Raw genomic sequence first — 22,040 nt, 5'->3', positions numbered from 1 at the left:
TGGAGATCCCTTGCCAAAATCAATACACGCAAAGTTCCAGGTGCTGATAACATCCTTGGACGAGCACTGACGGACTATGCTGTGGAACTCACAAATGTCTTCACAGACATCTTTAACACATCATTAGGGTCAGGCTGTCGTTCCCACATGCGTTGAAGCCTCCACCATCATTACTGTACCGAAGAAGTCATCTACCTCCTGCTTTAACGACTACTGTCTGGTTGCACTCACCTCCATCATTATGAAGTGCTTTGAACGATTAGTCATGTATCACCTGAATGTGGAGAAGACCAACAGCGACTCCCTCCGCAAACTGAGAAGCGCAAGAGATTCAGCCCCCATTATGAGCACCTTCTCATCTCGGACGGGGATGAGTCTGCCTACAGGAGGGAGGTTGAACGTCTGGTGTCCTGGTGCAGCCACAACAACCTGGTGCTGAATGCCCAGAAGACAGTGGAGATTATTGTGGACTTCAGGAAGCACACAGCTCCACTCCCCCCCATCATCCTGACTGACACCCCCATCATCTCTGTGGACTCGTTCCGCTTCCTGGGTACCACCATCACCCAGGACCTGAAGTGGGAGCCCACCATCACTTCCGTCATTAAAAAAGCCCAGCAGAGGATGTACTTCCTGAGGCAGCTGAAGAAATTCAACCTGCCAACACGGACGATGATGCAGTTCTACACTGCAATCATCGAGTCCATCCTCACCTCCTCCATCACTGTGTGGTACGCTGGAGCCACTATCAGGGACAAACAGAGACTGCAGCGTGTTGTGCGCTCTGCTGAGAAGGTGATTGGCTGCAGACTCCCATCTCTGCAGGACCTGTACACCTCCAGGACACTGCGGCGTGCAGCTCGGATCTCAGCTGACCCTTCTCACCCTGGACACAGTCTGTTTGACCTGCTCCCCTCAGGCAGGAGGCTCCGGTCCATTCGCACCAGAACCTCTCGCCATAAGAACAGTTTCTTCCCCTCTGCTGTCGGACACATGAACAATAACCATATGACTGTTCCCACCACTAACACATGACCCTACGCTGTGTTCACTGCATCATTCCATGTTTGGCACTGATCACCACCTGCACTCATGTATATATCATGTATATATCTATCCACTTAGCACTTTTAATTCTTATTCTTATTTTTATATTTTTATGACAGTATGTTGCACTGAAGCACCGCAGCAATTTCCTAATGTTGTAAACCTCCTCAACATCTGGCAATAAACCCTTTCTGATTCTGATTCTGATTCTTCTACAGAAGCACCATTGAGAGTATCCTCACCAGCTGCATCACTGTATGGTATGACTCCTGCGCTGGGTCCTGCAGGAAAAAAATTACAACTGGTAGGGAGAGCAGCGGAGAGGATTGTGTCGACCTCTCTTCCCTCCCTCCCCAGGAGATCGTTTGCCTAATCCGGAAGGTCCTCTGCATTACAGGTGACTCTCCTCATCCCTTCAACAGCTTCTTCAGTTTACTGCCATCAGGAAGGATACTGAAGAACCTCCAGGCCAGAACCAGCAGACTGAGAGACAGTTTTGTCCATCAGGCTGTCAGGAAGCTGACCATCTTTGAATTGAGAAGGGAGGCCCATCTTTCGCCATCTTACAATGCTGTGATTGCAGCCATTCCCCAACTCTCTGTGAATGGTACTCATGGCCATTGATCAGTAGGCTATGATTAGTAGTCGTTGATCAATGGTCATACGAATTTGCATATTAACAATCATGGAACTAACCTCCCAGCCCATTGTTCCTTCAGTGGTGCTAGTTTCAGTCACTCCACAAATGTACTGTTTATAAGATTGGGGAAACCTGCAGTCAGCTGAGACTGAAGAAGTCACCTGGATGAGTGACGAAACGTTTCTCCCACTGAAAACGCTACGAACAGATGAACAGAATCAAACTTTTGAGATTTATTTACCTGGATGATTAAGCACGCATCAAGACCTTATTTTTTTAATATTTTTAAAATGATAGCAGCACAAACGAAAATATTTTGCAGCACAAACATTTGACATCAATTTTGTTTGATTTGGGTAATGTGGGAGGGCTGGCTGACCTTTTGACCTTTACATTTTCATTAATATCTTTAAAACAGAAGCAGCACGAAGAACAATTTTAGCAGCACAAACCAGCACAAACGTAGTACAGTTGATTAACACCAGTTTTGTTGGATTTAATTAATGTGGGTGGGCTGGTTGACCTCTGATGACCTCTAGAAATTTTCTTTAATATCTTTAAAATGATAGCAGCACAAACAAATTTTTTTGCAGCACAAACGCAGCACAAATATTTGATACCACTTTTGTTGGATTTGAAGAAGGTGGGGGACCAACTTCACTCACATCTTGAATGGTTACATCATGCTGCCACATTTCAAACTCATAGATGCAGTATAGTGCAGGGGTGCTTCTTTGAATTATTTTAGGTGGTGCTGTTAAGCCATTTTGGATCATTCCATCACAATGGCCATTAAACATGAACGCCTTCATCACATTGGAGGTATGTGTTAAGTTTCATGAGTCTTCGAGCTTTCCAAGCCCCTCAAAAGTGACATTGTTGGCAATAGTTTCATGGCAATTTGCATTGCCACCAGGAGGCGCTGTTCAATGAAACCTAACAGTTATCACACTTGAAGCATTATGAAGGTCTGATTTTTATTCGCACCACTTTTGAGGTGGATGCCAGTAGTGCATTAAAGTATAACACATGACATTTTCTGTTGCCACTAGATGGTGCTTTAACTATTGGCGACAATAGGTATTGTCAGTCTGTTCAGGGCAGGACTCTCATCATACTGCAGGAAATGTCAAAAAGCATGACATTTCCTGTTCCTACTAGGTGACATTGTGACCACTGTCAAAAATTGCACTTGAAAGGTGTTCAGGGGCAGAGCCTCATCACATGTGAGAAGTTTGGTCCAGATTGGACAGTGTATGTGTTAATGAGAGCAAATTAAAATTTCATGGAGAATGATTGAAATTTGCAGTGTCACCATGGATGCACCCTTTGACGAAAACTCAAAAGCAACACAATTTGCAAAATTACAACACCTGGAAATGGCAGACTTCTTGTTGGGTTAGCGTCAATGGGTCCCTGACCCTTTTTGCACTCTAGTTAAGTTGCACGGGTACAAAATTTCATAGATGTAGCTCAAACTGTATGCCCCTAGTACTGCATAATATCCTGCACAGGTGGTGCTCTAGAGCCATTTTGAAACACTCATGTATGAATCGATTAAAATACAGAAAGTTTTGCCATACGATTACAGTAAGGCCTTCACACTGCGACTACGCTAACCCCCAAAAAACAGTGTCCAACAGACACATGTAGATTCAGAGCTGTTTTTGGTAACTTCTCTAAATATTGCACTTTCTAACCTTGGGGCAAATTTGCCATGGTTTCCAAATGAGTGCATCAGACCAGCAAACTTCCAGTTTTGCTTTTTAGTCACATTTGCTGATAATCAGTTAATCAAGTACATATGATTAGCAGCATATGATTGTATATTCTTTTTTGCCTTTTGATCCCTGTCATGCATTCATACATGCATATGCCAGTAAAGTTTGCATTTCGATATCGAATAAAGACTCTGTTCTGGCAAGTGTTACTGCTTTAATAATTAAATAAAATGTTTTATGGTATTTACTTAATATGAACCTTGTTTAAAAACAAGCTTAAGAGCTTAAATACAATTTTTTTTAAGTATAATTATTATTTTGGCTCCATGGTGGTTAGCACTATCACCTCGTAGCAAGAAGGTTCATGTGGAGTTTATAAGTCAATATTCCTCAGGGTACCCCGGCTTCTATCTTCTATCTTCTTCAGATAGAGGGGGAGGAGGTGGAGGTGGTCAACAAGTACAAGTACCTCGGGCTGTGGGTGGACAATAAACTGGACTGGTCATGCAACACAGAGCACCTGTATAAAAAAGCCCAAAGCCGACTGTACTTCCTCAGGAGGCTGAGGTCTTTTAACATCTGCAGGAAGCTCCTGAGGATGTTTTACCAGTCAGTGGTTGCTGGAGTACTTTTCTATGCTGTGGTGTGCTGGGGGAGCAGCACAGCAAAGAGGGACTCATCCAGGCTGGAGAAACTGATCAGGAAGGCTAGCTCTGTGGTCGGCATGAAGCTGGACACTCTGGTGACAGTGGCAGAGAAAAGGACATTAAAGAAACTGCTGGACATTATGAACAATGCTGGGCATCCTCTGCACACGGCCATAAACAATCAGAAGAGTCTGTTCAGTGACAGGTTGCTTCTCCCCAAGACAAGAACTAACAGACTTAAAAACTCCTTTGTCCCACACGCCATCAAACTGTTTAACTCCTCTCTGGAGGGGAGAGGGAGGGGAAACAGGAGGACAAAGGAGGGGGGAACAACTAAGCTGTAGTGCCTCTTCACCTCACTGTACAATACCTTGTGCAATACTTTTGTAAATAGTCAACAGTGCAATAGACTCAATACTTGAAATGTGCAATTCACTTGTATTTTTATTTTTTATTCCTATTTATTCTATTTATCCCCTTTGTATATTTTATTTATATTTGTCTCTGTATTTATATATGTGTGTGTGTGTGTGTGTGTGTGTGTGTGTGTGTGTGTGTGTATATATATATATATATAACAATTCTGTAACTGTAACTTCGGTCGTTGCTGTGCTTTTTTTGGAAGTCGAATTTCCCAGAGGAACCCACCCGAGGGATTAATAAAGTTCTATCTTATCTTATCTTATCTTATCTTATCTTATCTCTTCTAGTCTAAAGACATGTCCTGTATGTTATGTTGGTATGTGAATTTGTCGTGTATGGAAGGTATAAAAATACATTAATACTATGAATTCAATGAATGAAGTCATACTAAAGAGAAACATCAGGAAACATCAAACAGCAGAAAAATCTGTTTAGTATCTGAAATGATATATCTTCCTACAGAGGATGTTTCAAAAAGACCAGATGCTTTATTCTAGCTGAACTAAAGCTGTGTTCTCTCCCCCCAAAAAGGAGCTAAATTGAAAGAGGTGGTTGCTGGTTCCATTTCCTGTCTGAACCTTCACTGACCTTTTAAAGCAAAAGAGGGTTGGTTTTTTTTGCATCTGCTTTGATCTGCTGGGAACAAAGACAGAATGCTCCCAACCACTACAGCAAATGGCTAAACACACACAAACACACACATGCAAACCTGTTGGACAGAAACAAACAGTAGACACTTGAAAGCTAAAGTAGATTTAGTTGATAGGTATCATACAAGAAATGCAAATCCTAACACACATTGCTGAATTTTTATTGTATTAATTTCCTTCATGCTCAACCTCAAAGCAAGTCTTCACCTCAAAATGTGTGATTCACCTTATTGTCCTTAGTTACAGCTATAACAACAGCTGTTCAAACAGACTCACAGGAGTGTGCACACAAAATAAAATAAAATAAAGGAATAATTACACGGAGCTTGGGTTCACCTGTAGCATGAATCCTGCTGCAGGTGAACCCAGCACAACACACATTATTGCTTATTATGGTTATTGGATACGTGGTTTATTATAGAATTTTATTATATTTATTTTATTATTTTATTATAGAGTTTTTATTACAGAGTCTGAGCTGCTGTTATTTCAGCTTTGCCTAGCTTGTCCAGCTCTGCTCATACTTCACCCCTGCCAGGTCTCAGTGTCCTAGTCAGATAGGGGAGGCATGATTAGATGATGATGATCTGCTGTGTTGGCCAGGCTCTCTGACACTGCTCCCTGAAAACAACCACTCCACCCCTCCCAAGCTGAGCCACTGACCACAAACCTGCAACATCACCTTGAACTTGATCTGAACAGAGGGTGAATGGGAGTCACAGGGGGTTATAGCAAAGAGAGTCAACCATCCACCAAACACTCTTTTAACAGTGCTGTACTGGGCTTCCCGGTCTGACAGTTTCCTGCTGATGAACACAACCAGGCGGTTGGCCACTCCATATCTGCTGGGACAAAAGGCCCCCAGCCCTCTGCTCGAGGCGTCAGTCTGCAGGATAGAAGGGAGGGAATGACTTTTCCCTCCCTTTTATCCTGCAGACTGACGTGTGAAGGAGTGTGAAGCAGGTGTGCTCCACAGAGGGCTTTCTGAACCTGTAGCACTGCTCTGGTCACTGGACCAGATTTGGGGCACATTTTTGGGTGCGGTCAGTTAAAGGGCAGGTCAGCTCCACGTAGTTCGGCATAAACTGGCACTAACAGCTGGCCAGTCCCAAAAATGGCCTTACCTCTGTTTTGGTCTTGTGATGTGGGCTGGATGTGGTGGCTGTTGTTTTGTCTGTCTGTGGGGGCACTTCCTCACCTCAAAGCAGTACCCCAGATACTGTACCTCTCTCCATCCATAAGTCTGTGAAGGTTCTCAGTCATCCAGGCCATCGTAGTCGGACTTCTTTAAGAAGTTAAGAAGCTTTTCTTTCCAAGCCCCTCTCTGTCCATTAGCACACTTCTTTGGGTTGGCTGTGAGCTCTACCTCTACCTTGATCCCGGCCTTGAAAGGTGGCTGGGGCTCTGGACAAGCTGAACAGAAGTGTGATGAATTGGTAATTGGTATTTTTTTTCCTTGGACTCTGGGGCAAGGGAATCTGCCAGTAGCCCTTGGCCAAAACCAGCACTGTGAAAAAGTGAGTCGTGTCTAACCAGTGCAGAGCAGAGCTCATCGACCCAGAGCATGTGGTAATCAACGTCAAAATGTGACACCTCATTCACCTTGCGGTAGTCAACACAAAACTGTCCTGACCCATCTTTCTTCACCACAAGAACTATGGGCTACACCATGCACTGTGCCACTCTTCTATCACCCTCATCTCCAACATAGCAACCAATTCTTTCTGAACTATTTGCCACTTACAGTATGTTCAGTTAATCTGTAGGGCTGTGAATGCACCATCACCCGTGGGTGGGTTTCAGAATGGTACCCTATGAGAGTAGTGTAGCTGGCAGGGCTAAATCCTGTTGCAATCCAGCAACATCCACTCTCTGGGCTGGTGTGAGATGGTCATCGCAAAGGAGCGAGAATGGAATATTAGAATTTGGCACCTCAGACCCCAACTTTTCTTGATCCGTAACCAGGTTCACCAGAAAAACAGGTTCAACCTCTCTCCACACCATCAGCAGTCAATAAATTTGACAAGCTAATGAATACCTAATAGGCTGTGTCACCTTCATAATAAGACTTAAATGTGTTTTACAGAGAAAGGTTTTGATCAAAACCCGCCAAGTATGTCTGTCATCTGTCTACTGATAACTTTACAGATAACTGCCTGGGTGGGAATTAGTACAGTATACAAATCTTAGGATCTTTATGGCTGTAGAGTTCTTGGCTCCAGTCAAACTGTCCCCAGTGCTCTGGTTGCTTTTTGAAGCCTGTGGAACATTTCCTGGGAATGATGGAGTGAACTCAAGATAAGCCAAGTAGACTTATGTGTGCAAGCACATTACTTTCCAAAAGCCAAAGCAAAATGATGGAAAGAAGGGTGATTGGATATAACAATAAAGATTTAAAAAAATGTGAGGGTGATACATGTGTGGTCAGGTGTGGATTCAAGATGGGGGGAGAAATCAGCTCTGAGCCCCTTCTTGGTTGCAGTGGTGATGATCAGACAGACAACACTATGATCTGCAGTGAGTGTTTGGTGTTGACAGATGAGAATCTGTAGAGGTGGAGGCATGTCCTTGAGAAAAGATGAACGAGTCAATAGAAGCATGTACATGCAGGCGAAGAAGACAGAGGCTGGTGTAATAGTTAAAGAGCAGAAAGAGTGAAAGCTGATTAGTTTAAATACCTGTGGTCAGCAAGGCACTGTGCACAACAGAGGTGAAGAAGAGAGTTTTTGAGAGAAGATTGTCGTGAAACGCACTATGATGTATGGTTTGGACATGGTGCTGCTGACTAAAGACAGGAAGTGAAGATTGGGGTGGCAGAAATGATGATTTTCATTGGGATTGACAGGAGGGACAAGATTAGAAATAACTATATCAGAGGGACAGGTCAGGCTGAGCAGTTTGAAGATAAAGTTAGGGAGGCAAGACTAAGATGGTTTGGACATGTGCAGAGGAGGAACATTGAGTAGACTGGACAAAGGATTTGTCACTACCTCCAAAAGTTTCTGTTGATCTGGACGTAGCGTTTTCAGCGGGAGAAACATGTTGTCACTCATCCAAGTGACTTCCCGTTCTTTCCCCAATCTTATAAACAGCAACCTGCATATTAATGTTTAAGGAACTGACCTCCCAGCCCATTGTTCCTTCAGTGGGCTGGTTTCAGTCATTATGCAAATGTCCTGTTTATAAGTCTGGGGAAACCTGCAGTCAGCTGGGACTGAAGAAGTCACTTGGATGAGTGACGAAATGCTTCTCCCACTGAAAACGCTACGTCCAGATGAACAGAATCAACTTTTGGGGATTTACTTACCTGAATGATTGAGCGTGCATCAAGACGATTTGAAGGAGGAAAAGTAAAGGTTTGGTGGGGTGAACCAAGATCACAAAATTTCCGCTGGGAGGTGTGAAGGGCTGATAACTAAGGCCTTATTTTCCAAGTCATTTAGTTTTGAGAAGGCTTTAGCCCTCAATAACTGAAACTTATTCAAATCAACAAGAATTGAAGAATCCTTGATCACCAGGGTTCAATTAAAGATGTAGTGGAGTATTATCAACATTTTCATACCAGCATTTAATTTTATTTTCCAGTTAATTCCACTGTAAGTTGCATAATTAGGAGATTTGCTAATGACGTCAAGGAAATATGAGATAATTTAGCGTTCAAAAGTTACTGAGTCTTTTGATCAGTTCCCATGAACTATAAAATATAAGTAGTATTGTTGCCAGACAGTTCTAAGATTTAGTTGGAATATAGAAAAGCCATGAATGCTACAAAGGAAATGTGTTATTTTTTTATTGCTCAAACTTTTGTGGGTTTTGAAGCTGCCGCAGTTTTGGGAAAACAAAGGACAGTGAGAGCCAAAGTCACTGGAGAATCCCTGTCACAGGATAAAGTTGGAAAAGTGAGGGCAGCCTCTTTGTGGGCCTGCACAGTGTTCAAGCTGGAGCGAAGGAGGAGAAGGGAAGAAAAAAGAGGGATGTTTGGAAGGGATACTGGTGTCACAGTAAGGTCCCTGGCTTGGGACACTGTGAGAAAATATTTTGATCCTATTTCTACTTCCCTTGCTTGCTTTCTGACAATTTTATTATTCATTTTTTTCTCTCTTCCCTAATTCCAAAATAGGATACAGCTGAAGCCAGAGAAAGGAGGGTGAAGATAAAAACAGTGGGAGAAACCAGCAAAGGAAACCCCCTGGTAGGCTCCATCAGTGCATGTGCATAAGAGTTTGAGACTGAGGTTGCTAAGTGGAGCCACAAAGACATCTTTCCACTGCCATGGGGTAAGTACAATGCATGAGTGAGGATGGGGGTTGCCCATTTAGACAGACCGCAGCCACATTGAACCATGGGAGAGTTCACTGTTTTGTGTGTGTGTTGAAGAGAGTGACGGAGGAAGGAGTGGTTTGTAAGGAAGTGGAAGAGTTTGTGTGCGACACTGTGGTGAAACAGAGCGCTCATGCTGTGTGTGACAGTTACTTGAATATACTTGTTACTATAATTGACTACATCATGGAACAATCTGACTGTAACTCTTTCTGAGACATTTTTACAACACCCTGAAAGAAAAGTGGTTTTGGCATTTATTAAAAAACACAAAACTGCTGCCTCACAGCTGCAAAGGGGAATTTTAAGTACTGTCAGTAAGTCTTTCTTTCTTTCTTTCTTTCTTTCTTTCTTTCTTTCTTTCTTTCTTTCTTGTTCCAACTGTTTGTCCTCTAGTAGTGTAGCTTTAGTAGAGTGCCAGGCTGAGTCTGTCAGCTCTCACACTTTGACAGCCCCTCCTCTTGGATGATTTTTCATGTCTTACCGTAGCCGCCCACAGAAGCTAACATTAACAAACACATGCTGTCCCTTGAAAAAAAAAAGGTCTGTGCAAATCCCACAGTCCTGCGTCGTACGGCACCACTTCCAACGAGGTCGTGGGACTTCTGGGATGAATCTGAACTGAGTCCAGGGACTAGGGGACCAAGCTTGAAAGACAGCCAGGAAATCCTCACCTTTGACCCCCTTTCCCTTCTTTAAAGAGTGGACTACTATGATTGGAAATGGAGAGTCTGAAGGGAAGTGGAGAATTTGACTGGCTTACCGGTTGGTTTTATTTTTGTATTCTCCATCTGTCCCCTGTCTCTGTCCCCTCTGCTTTTGGTTTCTTTTTCACCATTTCAAGGTCACATTCTTTCTATCTTCTATAACTTAACACACATAAACACCAGACATCTTATTTTTTTCCACATTTTCCCCTCTTAGCCACTAAAATAAGTCATTAGTTCTGATAACTTATCACTGAGGTTAACAACACAAGTGTGCTGAGTTCTTAAAGTCAAGCATGAGTTTGTTCTGGCTATATAAGGCCTCTGCTCCTGCTCCTCGTTCTGCAATTTGGCCTACTTAGTGGTGAAAATATCTCAAGAGGCCTTTTTGCTTTGGTTTTACTACACAAGACATTAATGCTTATCTGCTGAGATCTTTGATGCTCTTTTAGAGGTTTGTTTTTTTTAAAGTAGAGCATTGGGGTGGTTAGTGCTGAGCGTAGATTTGTGTACAGTGGAGATATATTAAGAATCGTGGCAAACAAGGCAAAGTGGAAACATTTTCAACCTCTGAAGTGATGGTTAGTATCCAGCTGAGCTGTTCAAGAGATTGAGAGCTTCATTTGAATTTGCTTCATTAACTAATTCACAATACCACAACCACAAGATGAGAGTGACAGAACCACTTGTAACATTAATTATATATATATATATATATATATATATATATATATATATATATATATATATATATATATATATATTACAACAGATGAAATAATACACCATACAAAATGTGGAGCATCTTGTTGTAAAATTGCCTGCTCTCAGGTTTGCACAACATTATAAGATTGTAAACATCTTGTGGCTCTTTCCGCTCTCGTCTGCTGTTGCTCTGAACTACAAGGTAGCAAAGTTAGCAAGGAGAGTGACTATCAGTTAGAGAAAGTTGGTTATCTTGCAAGTATCCAGTAAACAATGCATGCTAAGAATCTTTATTTCCTGAGTAAAATCTGCATAATATTATTTTTTGCACTTCTATTAGACCAGGACTACAGCCTTTGTTGTCATGTTCACCAATAAACACTTAAGAGCAATGCTGATAAGTTTGTTAAGTGTAGTAATTTTACAGTAACAGTACATTCAGCAACTTGACAGTTCTGGTATGTGGTAAGCAGTGTTGGGTAAGTTACTTTAAATTAGTAACTTAGTTACATTACTAGTTACTTCTAGCAAAAGTAACTCAGTTACTTCAAGTTACTCGTTACTTTCAGAGTAATTAGTTACTAGGGAAAGTAACTTTGGTTTTACTCAGAATTCTCTTGTTAATGTGTTGCTTCCGTAACTGGATACCCAGCCAGACTGCCAGTCTTCTAGCTTGCTTACTTGCCACAAGTGCACTGTGCCACCTACCAATAGAAAGGAAAGAATAATGTGCACATTTCCACGAGAGAAATCCCACACCTGATTCTATCCTAGCCTGCTTTTTACATCCAACACAAAAACTGCAGTCGTGGTGCTTTCGATTGTACTCAGAACTCGGAAATTCTGCCTTCTGAATAGGAAGATGTAGGTAACACCAGACTGCAGATGAGCTGCATACAGGGCTGGACTGGGACAAAAAAATCGTCCCGGGCATTTTGACTAGAGACCGGCCCACCATTATAGGAAAAATCATAAAGCCTTTGAATGAAAATAAACACTGTTGTGACAGTGATGTACACTGTTCTGATGGTATATATGCATCAATCTATCAATCGTTTGCTGTAAGACTCAGATAATTATTTTTTTTAAAAAGCTAGACATTTTAAATGAGAATAAGAAAGAAAAGTATTTCTTTGTGCCCCCCTCTCCCTGTTAATGCCCTACATGGACCCCCTGGCAACACTTTGCTAGACCCGCCCCTGCACAGTTACCAGCTGTCAGCTACTTAGAAAAGGATCCTGGTGTTATTTATCTCTCAGAAACAGTTCATAACTTCCCTTCAACTCATTCATGTCACCTAAAAGGTAAACCTGTTTCTCCATCACCTGTTCAGCTCTGATGATCCAGTAAGGACATCTCCTGGTTTCATCTTCATGTTTCCCTCTCACCAGATAACCAAACCATATCATGACCAGCAGCTTTTACAGCTGTGGCTCCAGCAAACATCAGCTGATACTAGAAATTAATATTAAATAAATTCTAACAACAGCTGATCAAACGTGCTGCTGTTGTTTATAGAAACTCCGTCACGCTAGCTAGCACGCAGTATGAAAAAGTCAGCACAACGAAAATAAACTCCACCTAAACTTGGTTCATATCTGACCCAGATGCACTGCAGGTTATTACTTCTTACCTGAAGTTCAGTTCACCTGACACTCTCGGACCAGCGGCCGCTTCGGGTCTCTCCTCTTGCCTCCCTTTTCCTTCATCCACCTGCTGGCCTCCACCACTTGCTAATGTTATTGAATCTGTGGAAGCTCCGCGGCAGCCACCACACGAAGTAACGAATAACGAGCCTATCTAAATCCCAGTAACGAGTAACGCGTTCCCGGTTTTGGCATAATAACTAGTTACCGTGCTCGTTACCACAATAATAACGTAGTTACTGTAACGCGTTACTTAATAACGCGTTAGTCCCAACACTGGTGGTAAGTGGTTTCTTTTCTCCCAACCCTCAGAAAAACTACAAAGAAATTTCTGTCTTGGTTTCTGTGGCTTAAGAATTTGCCTAAAATGTGTATTTTTCTGTTCTTGTTTCAAGTTTGCTGGATATGTAAAATGGCTCCTTATTAACATGGCGGTGTTAACACGTTTAAAAGGTGATAACTCAACATATTCTACAGGGTGGGCCATTTATATGGATACACCATAATAAAAATGGGAATGGTTGGTGATATTTAAGTCCTGTTTGTGGCACATTAGTATATGTGAACTCCTCAAGATGGGTGGTGACCATGGTGGCCATTTAGAAGTCGGCCATCTTGGATACAACTTTTGTTTTTTCAATAGGAAGAGGGCCATGTGACACATCAAACTTATTGGTAATGTCACAAGAAAAACAATGGTGTGCTTGGTTTCAACAGTCATATGTGTTTATAGAAGAATATATTTGCTTTCTCTCTCTCCCTCCCTCTAGCGGGTGCAGATCCTTTCGGGTGTAACAGTTTGATTAATGGCCCTGCTCTTCAGCTAGATTTAGATTGAGCTTGCCCAGCTTGGAAGTTATTGCTTTATAATAGGAACATGTAAGCAAAGGCCATGTGCTTTTCGTCACTCCAGGAGCAACAATTACATAATGAAGAAGGAAAGAAAAAAGTAGGATCAAAGGTTTACATATAGGGCTTGATGTTTGAATATGGACAAGTGTTGGCACAAGTTTGTATTTATGTTCTTTGGTTCACGTTTCCAGTGCCTTCTTTCACCAAATCCCCTTCTTTCTCTCTTCTTTTGGTTTGTTGAGGTTACACGAGTCACCTATTCCCTCTGGAGGTGACACTAATGGAGCAAAGTTCCCGTTCTGTGGATCCCAAGTTTCCATTTTAGGATGAGAGCTATTCCAAGCCATCTCCAAGATGAGATTAAAACAAAAACTGCATTTTGATGAGAGAAAGAGAGAATGAAATGAACAAATGTGTAAAAGTTATTCATACTCACAGTTTCCCCCCATGTCTTAAGAGCCTTACCCACTAAGAGCAATACTGTATTTTTACAATTCTGTTTTACACTTTAAACTATCTGTTTTTGACTCAAGCTTTAGAAAACCTTTAATGGAGCACAGTGTCAAAACGTGATTTACACTTAGAGGCGGTTCTCCACGGTACCTTTCAAAAGATATAACAGCACAGAGCCTGACTCTAGGACAAGTTTCCGCTGCAGAGGTGAAGTGTCAGCCAGCCAGGCGCCTTTGCGTTTATGTGAGCTGGGTAATAGATTCACTAAATCTGTGAATGGGGAGAATAAACAGAATCAAGTCCATGAAAGGAAGGTGAATCAAAGGATAGCTTATTATGACCCTGGCCAGAGTCGTCCCTTGACTGTTAGAGATGAAGATTTATAGTCACGCCTGCTGTAGATCACTGGTAATAAGGAACAAGCACTCAGAACTTCAAAAATGTAATACAGGTCTTACATAAATTATTATATTAAAAATAATAGTAATTATATATAATATTTAAAAATATCTGCTGACCTTGGGCAGATTGGATATAAACATTCAGCTTTAGATGAAGTTTATATAGAACAAAATTAGAATATTAGAAACAGCAAAGTCATACTTACTTTTCCAAGATCCTTCTAAAACTATATCCACCACTTATTCCTTTCATTTGAGTAGTATAGCCACAATGGGATGCTGTTCCTTTATTTTGTGTCATAGTAATTTGTAAAAACTTTTGCTTCAAAAGTTTTAATGGAAACTGATATTGTACCGTTTTTCACAACACGACTTTTATGTGCTAAATGTTTGGCCTGCCACACAAGACCATAATGACTTAGGTTCAGCCACAAATTTGCGTCATTTTATTGACTTGCTGCCAGAGCCAGCTGACTCCCACAGCATCAGCAGAAATGATGAGGGCAGTGAGCTGGTGATCTAACCCACAATCTGGTCTGTTAGCTGGACCATTGTTGAAATATTGTGCTTTAGAGGAGTAGGTGTAATATTAACAGTATCTTTTAAAAAACAACAACTTTAGATGCTCTGTTTGACAGTATTGTTCATGTATATAATAAGGTTACTGTTCCTACTGGACTGTTGTGGTTGGTATAGGCTGTGCCCTCACCTGGATAGCCCTTTATGTGTGTTTAAAAAAAGTTATGTTATCCTGTTCTGGTGAATAAAATACATGGACACTTTCAGAACATTTTAAAAAAGTTTTTGTCAAAATTTAACAGATTATTAGATTTATTAATATTAAATTTATAAAGTTTCAAGAACATCAATTTCAGCAAAAACAATAAATGCACTAGTGGCAATAATATTAATCCTCATGTATTTGTAATGACAAAGTCTAACGTCATATTTACATGATATAAAATGACATTTAAAAGGTACGGGGAGACAGCAAACCTTATGAACAGTTTGTGACAGACTTAGGACTGCAGCTAACAGTAATGAGATGATAAGGGATTGCATGGTGTTTGTCAGAGGTTGCTAAGTGCCAGTTCTGATTTAATACTGTGCAAAGCAATAGATATTGCTAGGTCTTACAAACTGGCACAAGCACAACTCAAAACAATCAATAGCTGCCATAGTCTGAAGATACAGACAGTTCATGAATCAAAGGAAGCAGTCTGGTTAAGCTTGGCATACACTGTATGATTTTGGCCCATTTTGAGACGATTTTTCAGTCGTGCGACCGTTTTGGGGATTGGCCCGAGTTTCGCCTTAATCGTGTGTCGTGCATCATATAGTACACATGGGGTAACGAGAAGCGATTAACACCTCACGACCAGCTCCCGATCAGCAATCGTATGGTCGCAAGAAAATGTTTGAAATGTCTGAAATCCTGTCGCCCCTCGTGGGGTATCAACGCAAGCTCTCACACTGTGCACACACAAACACAGAAATAGAAGTGAAAAGATGGAGTAGCACGACAGTGCAGACTTTGATTTGGACACAAGCGATGGAGGCACAACTTCTAGGTCGCATCAGAGCATCAGAGCATGTGGGACCATGCATCGTGACAGACGAACTTCTAACCCCTGCGATTCAATCGTACAGATTGACCAGGAGCTAAATAACACGACTGAAAAAAACCGCACAGTTTATGCCCAGCTTTAGTAAAAATTAACCTAGTGAGAATGTAGACAGTAACAATTTATTTATTGACCAAAGGGAATAACACCTGCAATACAAACATGTTTGCAAACATGCCAATTGGACCAAACAGAACTTAGCATACTAAATTAGAGTCATGAATGCTCGGACAGGCTCCTGGGGCCTAAAGCTCAAAGGAATCTTCCAAGTTAACATAGGGAATTGAAAAAGACAATCAACAATGGATGCCCATGGCAAACTGTTGCTACACTTGGAATATAGAGCTGCAATCATAATGCACAAACTCAAGGAAAGCTTGAAAATTGTTGTAATGGAAAATGGTTATAGTTATAATATTTGTTTTCCACTGTATGTGGTCCACCTTTACCAGGTTTTATAAGTGGTAAAGTAGGTTCTTTTTATATTTGGGTTTCTGCCAGGCAGAGGTTTCTGCTAAGTGCCACATAGCAAAATATCAGGATCTGGAGCAGACCTCCCCAGGTAGAGAAGAATAAGATGAATGCCCAGGATCTGCACTGCCTCAACACATTACCTTACACCCTCTGCTGACTATTCATCTGCAGGCTGCCACACTGGCTCTAACCCAGTTAGCAGAGCAAGCATGGAGCACCAGATTCCACTGAGGAATTAGTGTATGGATGCATATTTTCAGCTAACAAATTACCTAGGAAACCTGACTGCAGTGACTGGTTCACTTTGTGAGCACTCTTGAGTGCTTTCAAAGAAGAAACACCTTAACATCTATATTTAATATACTGAAAGTATATTTTTCACTTGTGAATACGTCCGCGAGCGTATAGCTGTTTACTTTTAGATCCTTTAACTAGTCTTAGTGAATAAATTTTTTAAGTTATAATATTAGTGTTAATTGATAAATGTTAACTAGTATGTTACATATTATTTACTCTTTCAAACTGAGAGCGGAGCACTGCAAGCAAGCAAAATTTCATAAAGGTTTTGGCTTTGTATTGTATAGCTGATTAGTATATTAGTATATTATATGATGCAAAAAAATATTACAGTTGTGTAAGAATAATTTTTAAAAAAGTGTAATGAGTAGGAAAACCTGAGGAAAAACCTGTATTGATGGGTCAGTTCAAGTTGACATGTCAGACAGAAGGTAACATATCCATTAATACAGAGGTGTAATATACCAAATCATGAGAAATAGACAGCACCCCGTAGTTTCGGGGCCAGAATTGTACAGTGGTTTCAATTTGTCCCTAAAAACAGCTCCTGCTTCTGTTGCTCCCAAAAACTCTTGCTCTTGTGCATGCCAGCAATCGCTAAAAGTGAACTTTTAACTGCTGGCACATGCCACATGCTGGTATCTTTTTGGCAGGTCACTTATATGTATGTAAATATATGATTGTGTCTTCTTCTACTGGTATTTGAATGATATATCACTACATTAGCTCAGAGATTCTCAGATTACAAAGAGGGAGATGGCATCATCCACTGGTTTCTGAAGTCCTGTTTTGAGGCCTAGAAATGAATATTTCCACTCTTGCTTGGTTCCCAAAAAACAGATGTATGAAGGAGGGGCAATTTTGACTGTGAAAAACTAGTTTGCCACAGATGATCTTGCAACCCTTTTAACAGATTATATCCCCAAGAAACAAACAGAACATCTATTCCAAAACAAACCTAAGTTTTTATCCATAACTCTATCTCTGTAAACTCATCAGGAAAGTGTTTACAGAGGTCAAGTCAGAAAGTTGTTTTCCCATAGACTTGTATAGAAGCAGACAGTCTAATTCACTTCTGCATTCCCTTTATTTTTAAGAGATGACTCCAATGGGTCCAGCATACCAATATACTGCTCAAAAAAATTTAAGAAACACTTTTTAGTCAGTGTATAGCATCAAGCTGATTAAACTCCTGCGGTGTTTTTTAATCCGTGTTGGCTTCATTGGTGTTAATGAAATCAACAACAGGTGCACTAGAGGGGCAACAATGAGACAAGCCCCCAAAACAGAAATGGTTTAAGAGGTCAAGGGCAGTGACATTTTTTCTCCTCATCTTTTCTGACTGTTCTTTCCACTAGTTTTGCATTTAGCTAGGGTCAGTGTCACCACTAGTAGCCTGAAGAGATACTCTTAAAATGTATTTCTTTTAGTTGCAATAACATTTGCAGTGACTCCAACATAATGCTTTGTCACACTATCAATATCAACATTGTTTATTTATTTATTCATTGTATTATTTTTATTTATTGTACTTTATTGTATTTTTACTCACTCTTTCATGTGTACAATGGAAAATGCAGGTTTAATGAAAATCATGTGGAGGAAAAGAAGCATTGAAATTGCTTGTGCAGCAATTTTTAGATAATTTGCAAAGGAGATACTGAACACTTTCAGAATAGTGTTCAGTATCTCTACAAAGTACTGAACACTGTAGAGGTTTTAAATAGTAGATTTGACAGCTTAAAAGCAGAGATTGGTAGATGGTAGATGTCACAGATATGGGGAAAAACTAGCTCTGATGACATAAACGCAGGGACCTCAATTCAGTAGCAAGAGCTGCAGTCCGTAAATATCTATTCTGACAGACACCTGTTGACACAGTGAATGTGTAGCACTGCACATACTTGTCCTCACTGTCCTGTGAACATGCAAATTGTACCAAAAAAAGGAAGCTTGTGTTTACTTTAAAGACGAGCCTTAGCAGTTATGACCCATTTAAACATGCAGTACTGAGCAACTTTCTCTGCATTTCTCTCTGAGGTTACTCAGATATTATTGATGAAAATGGGTTCTTCACCAGTCATCTCAGGCAGCAATTTTTCTCCTGTTCCCAAGCAACTAATGATCCTCTAATGGTTTCAAATCCATCTTGTGCTCGAAAGGAAGTAAGTAAGTGATTTTCCACGTAGAGCAATTATTAAAAGTTGGCGTGATGGTATGATGTGCAGCATGTTTTCTTTTAAATTCTGCTTATTCCAAATTGGACTACTTGTTGTAGTTCTGTGTCATGTTTTTACAGCAAACGTTTTAGCTTGTTATTGCCGTGGAATATTAAACAAAGCCCTTGTGCAATATTCAAAATGATTGCATTCCAGTTGGGTTCCAAGTTCTTGGTGTTTTGCATGCTGGCTCACTGAGCTTGTATAATGGGACTATCGCAGCTGTGAAAAGGCTTGGAGGATTTTTGTCTGTAGAGTAGACAAAATGTTGGAATTGTCTGGTCTTGTTGCAGCTAAGTAATGCTGTACATTATTCAGTTTTCACTACAGTGGCCAAAACATAAAAAAGAAGAATGTTTACCAGACCTATGATTAGGTGAACTAGCACTTGATCTTGTTTTTTGAATGCATGGCAGCTTTGATGCTTAGGTAACAGTGTTCCACGAAAAAGAAAAAAAATAAACATCACACACACACACTGAAGCTTTGAATGGGGAAAGCGCCTTGGAAAGCCTGCCATGGAGGTTGTAGAATTGTTTGCTTACTCCACCCAGGTAATTTGCACTGTTTGGTAGTAGCCACATACCGGAATGACACATCCTCCTGGTTGGTTCTCTCTGCTTGTCCATTGGTCTGGAGGTAAAAGCCATAAGAAAAATTACCCAAAGTCCTCCTTCTACACCCAAGAAGGAAACTGGGGTCCACAGACCGACACAATATCCAAAGGAATTCCATGTTAACATGTGCTCTAGCAACAGGGCTGTTTCAATTAAGTTTCAATACAGTTTTATTTATACAGCGCCAAATCACAATAGCAGTCCCCTCAAGGTGCTTTATATTGTAAGGTAGACCCTACAATAATACATTCAGAGAAAAAACCCAACAATTATGTGACCCTCTATGAGCAAACACTTTAGCAACAGTGGGAAGGAAAAACTCCCTTTTAACAGGAAGGAGCCTCACGGCAGAACCTGGCTCAGGGTTAGGGTTAGGACCATTTGCTTTTGTGGTGAGAGAAAGAAGACAGGATGAAAGACAGCTGTGTTTCTAGCCCTGATGGGAGCTTGAGCAGAGTGAAAAAGTGAGCAGCGTTAGAAATATGATCAGTGATGGTCAAGACCATTCATGAAGTCCAGAGCAATGTAGGACTAGTCGTGTACAAGCGTCGGCAGCAATCTAAACTGTCCCCACAGCGCAGAGATGGAATTTTAGACACAAACAGAAAAGACAAACATATTCATAAATATTTTTGAACAGAATTGGCCACAAAAAATAGTCTGAAGGAAAGCAATTGTGTATTTCTTTTGTAGGATGACATGAGAATTTGGCTGTGACCACAATGTCCTGATACCTAATGTAATGTAGAGGAGACGGGGAGGTCAGGTTCATTCTGTTGAGCGTTGATGGCCAGAGACTTCCAAACTCTTCCAACTGAGAGACAGCCAATGATCCAGACAGAATCAGTGGCCACACGTTGGTGGTACAAGGCATCTGGCTTTATATTAGATAATGGGAACTGGGATGATAAGTTATAGTGAAGTTTAACCTAATAAATAACAGGGCCAACTGGACTTGTTTAATGTTTAGGTGCTTTACTACCCAACTATGCCAAGGTTTTGTGATCTGCCCAAAAGGGATACAGTGGCAGCTCCGTATAGTCACTGACTGACTACAGGATTTCTTCAGCCTTAAATACTCTATCATGAAGTGATGAAGGTGCGAAGAATCAACGTCTTCAAGGTCTGTGAGATTGGAGGACAGTCACCAAAGACAACAACATGAAATGAGAAGATAAAACTTTACACAAAGTTCAGATCACATGTTAAAAATACAATCCTGGTGCTTCCTAGATTGAGGCAGTAATGCTAATGAATGAGCTCCTATGCTGCTTATTTAAATGTCAAAATACATGGGGAGCAATCTTTGAATAATATGAAAATTAGAATGACTTTACAGTTTTACAGGTCTTTCACACAACAGCTCTGTCTTAAACCGGCTGGTGTAATTTGACAGTAGCATCCTGGGCATCAGAAATAATGTCTCTAATATAACATATTTAAAGCACTTACTAATAATAACACGATCTTCAGCAACAGTGCAACTGGAGCAAGCTACAAACGATGCAGTCCACTTCGCCATAATTTCCAAAAAGGTAAGCTAGGCTGAGTATAAATGAGCAGGAATACTGTAGGCCGTATTTGAAACTTCCTTCAGGACCGTTGTTTTATTACTGTGGGAAAGGCTTCTCACCAAGCTTCTCATCGGTCTTGTAGTTCATTCCTGCCTTGTGCAGGTCTACACTCTTGTCTCTGACATCCTTTGGGAGCTCTTTGGACTTGCACGAGGTAGTGGCAAGGTTAGTATGGAATTAACTGATGGTTTGGACAGGGTTGCTTTATACATATAAGGAGTTTACATCCATTTGCAATTGATTAAATGATTGATTGATCATAATCCAGTCTGTCGGAGTCTATAAGAGTCAGAATTCTGGCTGGGTTGTAGGGTATTGAATACTTATTTCACTCATTAATGTGGAAATCAATTTATGACTTATATGTAATGGATATTTAGTTGGTATTATGTCTCTCACCAGATGGAATGAAACTACCATAAACACATGAGAATGTTATTTCTTTTTAACTGAGCAAATTTACAAATTCAGCAGGGCATCAAATATTTATTTCCCCCACTGTAACATGCATGTTCTCTGCTGTGTTAGTCCAATCTTTGTGAGTCCACTTACTCTGGTTTGTTACACCCAGTTACAGAAGCATACAAAGTACATCGTAGCATATGCATTAATTGCGTCAAGTAGTTCAAGAAATTTCACATTTCTCCTAACACAAAGTCACTGTAGATGTATGCGGTGAAAGTGTGACATGCTGTAGATGCAGGTACAATAAGATAAAATTGCAATATAATTTTAAATAAAGAGCCTGACAGCTGGCATCAGTGACAATAAATACACTCCACGGTTCTTATGATTAATAATTAATCAGAGTCCTTTGAGGAAACAATAATTTTATGTCACATTATGAAATATTTCATATTTTCCCTCCATTATTTTAATGTTTTTCTTTTCATTTCCTTAAGATACCTTGATGATCTTTCCTGGCCCCGTGGCATTTTAATGGCTTTACTGGTTAAAAATAAGGTTGTGTTGACTTGTTACATCATCTTGTGGCACAAAGAGGTATTACACAAAAGTATGGC

General features: G+C 40.7%; 1 protein-coding gene across 1 annotated transcript in view; it reads left to right on the top strand.

Moving 5' to 3' along the window:
* Positions 1 to 9,415: 9,415 nt before the first annotated feature.
* The window catches only part of pde5ab (phosphodiesterase 5A, cGMP-specific, b), a 113,707-nt gene continuing 101,082 nt past the window's right edge, over positions 9,416 to 22,040 (top strand). The window contains exon 1 of the mRNA XM_040016777.1: positions 9,416 to 10,213. The gene's annotated coding sequence lies outside the window, so the exon portion shown is untranslated. The remainder of the gene's footprint in view (positions 10,214 to 22,040) is intronic.

Source organism: Simochromis diagramma, unplaced genomic scaffold (assembly GCF_900408965.1).
Source record: "Simochromis diagramma unplaced genomic scaffold, fSimDia1.1 OVJJ01000695.1, whole genome shotgun sequence".
NCBI classification, from domain to species: domain Eukaryota; kingdom Metazoa; phylum Chordata; class Actinopteri; order Cichliformes; family Cichlidae; genus Simochromis; species Simochromis diagramma.
Note: the sequence above shows the minus strand (reverse complement) of the source record. Positions and strands in the feature narration are given on the sequence as shown.